Genomic DNA, 6,664 nt, shown 5'->3' on the forward strand with positions numbered 1-6,664 from the left:
GTCAATATTTTGTTCTGAGCCAATATGGCATTCAGAGTATCAATTTCAAGAACTCCCTTCTTTTGAGGCGTCCCATTATTCACAGGATTCCTTTCAGAAGTATACATGAACTGGTTATTTGCAACCATGTCAATGAGTTCCTGAACTTCTGCAGGCGTTTTCTTTAATTGAATGGATCCACCTGCAGAATGGTCCAATGACATTTTAGATAATTCAGACAGACCATCATAGAATATATCCAGGATGGTCCATTCTAAAAGCATGTCAGAAGGACACTTTTTGGTCAGTTCCTTGTATCTCTCCCAAGCTTCATAGAGGGATTCACCTTCTTTTTGTTTGAAGGTTTGAACATCCACTCTAAGCTTGCTAAGCTTTTGAGGAGGAAAGAACTTGGCTAAGAAAGCCGTGACCAGCTTATCCCAAGAGTTCAGGCTATCTTTAGGTTGAGAGTCCAACCATATTTTAGCTTTGTCTCTAATAGCAAACGGGAAAAGCATAAGCCTGTAGACCTCGGAGTCAACCCCATTGGTCTTAACAGTATCACAGATCTGCAAGAATTCAGTTAAGAACTGAAAAGGATCTTCTTATGGAAGTCCATGAAACTTGCAGTTCTGTTGCATCAGAGAAACTAATTGAGGTTTTAGCTCAAAATTGTTTGCTCCAATGGCAGGGATTGAGATACTTCTTCCATGTAAATTGGAATTTGGTGCAGTAAAGTCACCAAGCATCTTCCTTGCATTGTTATTATTTTTGGCCATATCTCCTTCTTTTTCAAAAATTTCTGTCAGATTTTCTCCAGAGAGTTGTGCTTTAGCTTCCTCTTTAGAGTCCTTTCAGGTTCAGGATCAGCTTCAGCAAGAATATTCTTATCCTTGTTCCTGCTCATATGAAAAAGAAGAAAACAGAAAAGAAAATATAGAATCCTCTATGTCACAGTATAGAGATTCCTTTATGTGAGTAGAAGAAGAAAAGAATAAAAGAAGAGAAATTCGAACACCAGGAGGAAGAGAGGGTTCGAATTTTTAGATGAAGAGAAGTATTAGTAAATAAATAAAATAATTAGAAAGAGATGAGGGGGAGAGAATTTCGAAAATTAAATAAATTAAAATAAAAGTATTTTTTGTTTTTAATTTGAAATTAAAGTTAAAATTCGAAAACTTAAAAAGAAAAATAAAATTAAATTAAACTAAAATTTAAAACAAATAGTTAATTGAAAAGAAATTTTGAAAAAGAGGAAGGTGATTTTCGAAAATTAGAGAGAATTAGTTAGGTAGTTTTGAAAAAGATATGATTGAAATAGTAAACTTTTAAAATCAAACAAAAAGTCAAGTAGTTAATTGAAAAAGATTTGAAAATTAATTTTTGAAAAGATAAGAAATTAGAAAAGATTTTGAAATTGATTTTGAAAAAGATGTGATTGACATTTAATTTGAAAAAAAGATTTGAAAAAGAAATTTAAAAAGATTTGATTTTGAAAATTAAAGTTGATTACTTGACTAACACGAAACTAAAAAGATATGATTCTAGAGTTTAAAGATTGAACCTTTCTTACTAGGCAAGTAACAAACTTAAAATTTTTGAATCAATCACATTAATTATTAGTAAAGATTTTGAAATTATGAAACAAAATGAGAAAAAGATTTTTGAAAATCAATTTGAAATTTTTGAAAATTATAAAAGAAAAATGAAAAAGATTTTATTTTTGAAAAAGATTTGAAAAAGATAGGATTTTTAAATTGAAAATTTGACTTGACTCATAAGAAATAACTAAATTTTAAAAAGTTTTGAAAAAGTCAACTCAAATTTTCGAAATTTATGAGTGAAAGAAGGGAAAGATATTTTTTTATTTTTAAATTTTTAATGATGAAAGAGAAAAACACAAAATTGAAACAAATCATGAAAATTATGAATCAAAACACCTAATGCATGCAAGAACACTTTGAATGTCAAGATGAACACCAAGAATACTTTGAAGATCAAGATGAACATCAAGACTTATTTTTGAAAATTTTTAAGAAAAGAAAAACATGCAAGACACCAAACTTAGAAATTTTCAAACTTTAGATACTAACAAATTGAAATTGCATATGAAAAACAAGAAAAGACACAAAACAAGAAAAATTAAAGATCAAACAAGAAGACTTGTCAAGAACAACTTGAAGATCATGAAGAATGCAATGCATGAATTTTTCAAAAAAATTTAAGAAAAATTAAAAAGATGCAATTGACACCAAACTTACAAATTGACACTAGACTCAAACAAGAAACATAAATTTTTTTTGTTTTTATGATTTTATAAGAATTTTTTTGGTTTTTTCGAAAATTATTTTGGGATAAACGAAAAAGAAGAAAAAAAATTTTTTTGTATTATTTTCGAAAATAAGAAATAAAAATCTTAAAAATAAAATAAAATTACCTAATCTGAGCAACAAGATGAACCGTCAGTTGTCCAAACTCGAACAATCCCCGGCAACGGCACCAAAAACTTGGTGTTGTTGCCGGACCAAACTTGGCACTGTTGTTGCCGAAAACAAATGCGAAATTGTTGTTCATTCCCTTCCCCGGCAACGGCGCCAAAAACTTGGTGCACGAAATTGTGATCATCAACAATGGCGCCAAAGGCTTGGTGCTCTCAAACGTGAATCACACTTTGTCACAACTTCGCACAACTAACCAGCAAGTGCACTGGGTCGTCCAAGTAATAAACCTTACGTGAGTAAGGGTCGATCCCACGGAGATTGTCGGCTTGAAGCAAGCTATGGTCACCTTGTAAATCTCAGTCAGGCGGATTCAAATGGTTATAGAGAATTGATAATTAACATAATTAAAAGATAAACTAGGATAGAGATACTTATGTAATTCATTGGTGAGAATTTCAGATAAGCGTATAGAGATGATTTCGTTCCTCCTGAACCTCTGCTTTCCTACTGTCTTCATCCAATCATTCCTACTCCTTTCCATGGCAAGATGTATGTTGGGCATCACCGTTGTCAATGGCTACATCCCGTCCTCTCTGTGAAAATGGTCCAATGCGCTGTCACTGCATGGCTAATCATCTGTCGGTTCTCGATCATACTAGAATAGGATTTACTATCCTTTTGCGTCTGTCACTACGCCCAGCACTCGTAAGTTTGAAGCTCGTCACAGCCATCCCTTCCCGGATCCTACTCGGAATACCACAGACAAGGTTTAGACTTTTCGGACCTCAAGAATGGCCGCCAATAGTTCTAGCATATACCACGAAGACTCTGATCTCATGATCAGGAGGCTAAGAGATACGCATTCAAGCTTGTTTGCATGTAGAACGGAAGTGGTTGTCAGGCACGCGTTCATAAGTGAGAATGATGATGAGCGTCACATAATCATCATATTCATCATGTTCTTGAATAAAAAAACAATAGTACTTTGCATTAATTCATGAGGAACAGCAGAGCTCCACACCTTAATTTATGGTGTGTAGAAACTCTACCGTTGAAAATACATAAGTGAAAATAGGCTAGACATGGCCGAGTGGCCAGCCTCCCATGGAGGTCTAGAGATCTAAAAATGATCAAAAGATGTCTAATACAATAGTAAAAGGTCCTATTTATATCAGACTAGTTACTAGGGTTTACAGAAATGAGTAAATGATGCAGAAATCCACTTTCGGAGCCCACTTGGTGTGTGCTTGGGCTGAGCATTGAGCTTTACACGTGTAGAGGCTTCTCTTGGAGTTGAACGCCAGTTTGTAACCTGTTTTTGGTGCTTAACTCCACTTTGCAACTTGTTTCTGGCGTTTAACTCCAGAATAGGGCAGGAAGCTGGCGTTGAACGCCAGTTTGCGTCGTCTAAACTCGGGCAAAGTATGGACTATTATATATTGCTGGAAAGCTCTAGATGTCTACTTTCCAACGCAATTGATAGCGCGCCATTTGGAGTTCTGTAGCTCCAGAAAATTCACCTTGAGTGCAGGGAGGTCAGAATCCAACAACATCTGTAATCCTTCTTCAACCTCTGAATCTGATTTTTGCTCAAGTCCCTCAATTTCAGCCAGAAAATACCTGAAATCACAGAAAAACACACAAACTCATAGTAAAGTCCAGAAATGTGATTTTTATTTAAAAACTAATAAAAATATATTAAAAACTAACTAAATCATACTAAAAACTATGTAAAAACAATGCCAAAAAGCGTATAAATTATCCGCTCATCAGGTTGCACCCTTAAGATTTGTGTCTCAAGGGTGGTGCAAGGAACAATTGAGCGGTTTTCAAAGGAGGATTTGGAGCCTTGGTGAGAATTCAAGAATATGGTCACTCCATTGGAAGCTTGAGGATCAACAAGGAGAGGTGTCAACAAGCAAAGTGTGGGACCCTAGAGGACAAATGAAGACCAAGCATGGGTGGAGGATCAAGGAGGAATGGAAGCACAAGCCTCCTTGATGAGAATCTCCTCCAAAAGTCCAACTTAAGGACTTTAAATAAAAGTGCTAGGTGGGAGACACCCCACCATAGTAACATCTTTCTTACCCTCTCCTTGTTTATAGTCTTGTTTTATTGCATTTTTGCTTCTTTTAGCTAATTTAGGATTAGTTTAATTTTGAGCTTAGATAGGTTCATTTTTGTATGGATCATGAATTTATGGATTTCTGGATGTTTTGGGGTTGAATTTTGACTGAGCTAAGGTTCAATATCTTAGATTTTAAAAGAAATTTTTTTGGAAAAACAGGGCATTGTGCGTGCGCACACCCTTGTGCATACGCACACAATCACCAAATTTTGCATCCTCTGCGTACGCACACTTGTCTGCACAGCCCCTGTTGGGAGCGTTCGCACCCCTGTGTGCGTGTGCATCCCTGTCCTTTCTGCCCTGTGTGCGTGCGCACGAACTTGTGCGTACGCACACTAACCCTAAATCCTGCACTTTGTGCGAGCGCACCAGTCTTTGCGCGCGCACACCCTTTTGCAACCCTTCTATTGAGAGCGCTCATAGCCCTCTGTGCGTGCGCATCTCTGCCATTTTTGCTCTCTGTGCAGACGCACACATGCGTGCGCATGCACAAATGATCCTTTTCAAATAAAAGTCTATTGTGTGTACGCACCACTTTGTGCGTTCGCACACTTCTTAATTCCCTCTCTGCTGGAAGCGCTCGCACACCCTTGTGCGTTCGCATCCCCCTCTTTTTTACCTTGTGTGCGTACGCACACATGTTTGTGCATACGCACACGTGCTGTTTTGGGCATACTTTTGATTTCTCTTTGAATAAAGCCCTAACGCACTTTCGTCCCCTCCATCCCTCCCTTATCTTACTTTTTCCCTATTTTCTACTTGTTCTAGTTAGTTTTAATTGCATCTCATTTTCATTTTAGTAATTATATTAGTTTTGGTTTAGTTGTTTGTTAATTAAATAAATTACAAGTGTTTAACTGATGTTGATTGGGTTGCTTTTTTATTTGAATTTTGGCTTAATTTTGGATGAATATATGTACTAAGTATTAAGTCTTTGTTTGATTGCCTAAATGAATTTTGAGTTTGATTCATATGTTGTAGCTACCATATGCATTAGACTATATCCTTGTTTAGCAACTTCATCATGAATTGTGCACCTTAGATCATTGTTGATGTTATATGAAATTGAGTTCCATCAATGCACTTATACTTTGCTTAAATTTACTAGTACCTAATGGGTTTGAATATTCATGTTTCCATTGCATCCTAGGACAAATTATTTATAAGTGCATATTGAATTAAGTGAATTGAGTTGAAATTACTTGTTCATCATGATTTTCATATCAAATTCATCACATGTCTGATACTTATTTCTTTTTTATGCTTTGCATTTGTTTGAGTGATTTAACTTGATTTTTATCAAGCTTATCACTTTTTGCAACAAGTACCTTTACCATGTGACTATTTCATTATGTTTCAAGATGAATAAGTAATTTTTTTTTCACCATTGATTAGTTATTGTTTATTGTGCTTCTATATCAAATTTTGCGCTTTCACTTGCACAATTTCAATATCCAATATCTCAAATATTCAATTCACTTTAGTTATGGTTACCTAGGTTTGTTTGTGCCTTAACTTTTGCTTATTCTTTACTTGCACCATAGGCTACTTAATTGAGGAACACATGCTATTTCTTTTAATTATGTGGTTGCCGTTTTTACCAAACCAATGTGTTGGGTTCTAAACAGTGCGCACATTTAAAAAACACACAGTCTTTTACACGACAAGAATATGGCTGATTAGTTACCACAAAAATAGTCGTAAAATCATCGCTAATCTAACGCAAAATATAATTTGTGACGGATTAGCTACAGCCTAGCAACTAATACTTTCCTCGCTAATTACAAGTCGCATATTAGCGAGGCAAACACAATAGTCGCTAATTCATCGAAAAATATTTTAGCTACCGAATAAATAGTCGCAAATCCATCAAGCTAATTCCATAGAAGAAATAGACTAAAAGGTAGTCGCTAATTAGCGACAAACTCTACTGTAGCAAAATCATCGCTAAATCCAAACTAACTTCGTAGACAAAATAGAATGCTTAGTTGACGCTAATTAGCAAGGAATTTTTCTCAACCTAATTCATCGCAAGTTGTCCACTAATATGATCGCAAATCTGTCACATTTTACAGCAAATCTATAGCTAATCTTTGAAAATCCTTAATCAAATTTG

General features: G+C 35.2%; 1 non-coding gene across 1 annotated transcript; it reads left to right on the forward strand.

Moving 5' to 3' along the window:
* Positions 1-257: 257 nt before the first annotated feature.
* LOC112739763 (small nucleolar RNA R71) lies at positions 258-365 on the forward strand. The gene has a single exon (XR_003170702.1). It is a non-coding gene; the product is annotated as a small nucleolar RNA R71 (small nucleolar RNA).
* The last annotated feature ends 6,299 nt before the right edge of the window (positions 366-6,664 follow it).

Source organism: Arachis hypogaea, chromosome 13, assembly GCF_003086295.3.
Source record: "Arachis hypogaea cultivar Tifrunner chromosome 13, arahy.Tifrunner.gnm2.J5K5, whole genome shotgun sequence".
Classification (NCBI taxonomy): domain Eukaryota; kingdom Viridiplantae; phylum Streptophyta; class Magnoliopsida; order Fabales; family Fabaceae; genus Arachis; species Arachis hypogaea.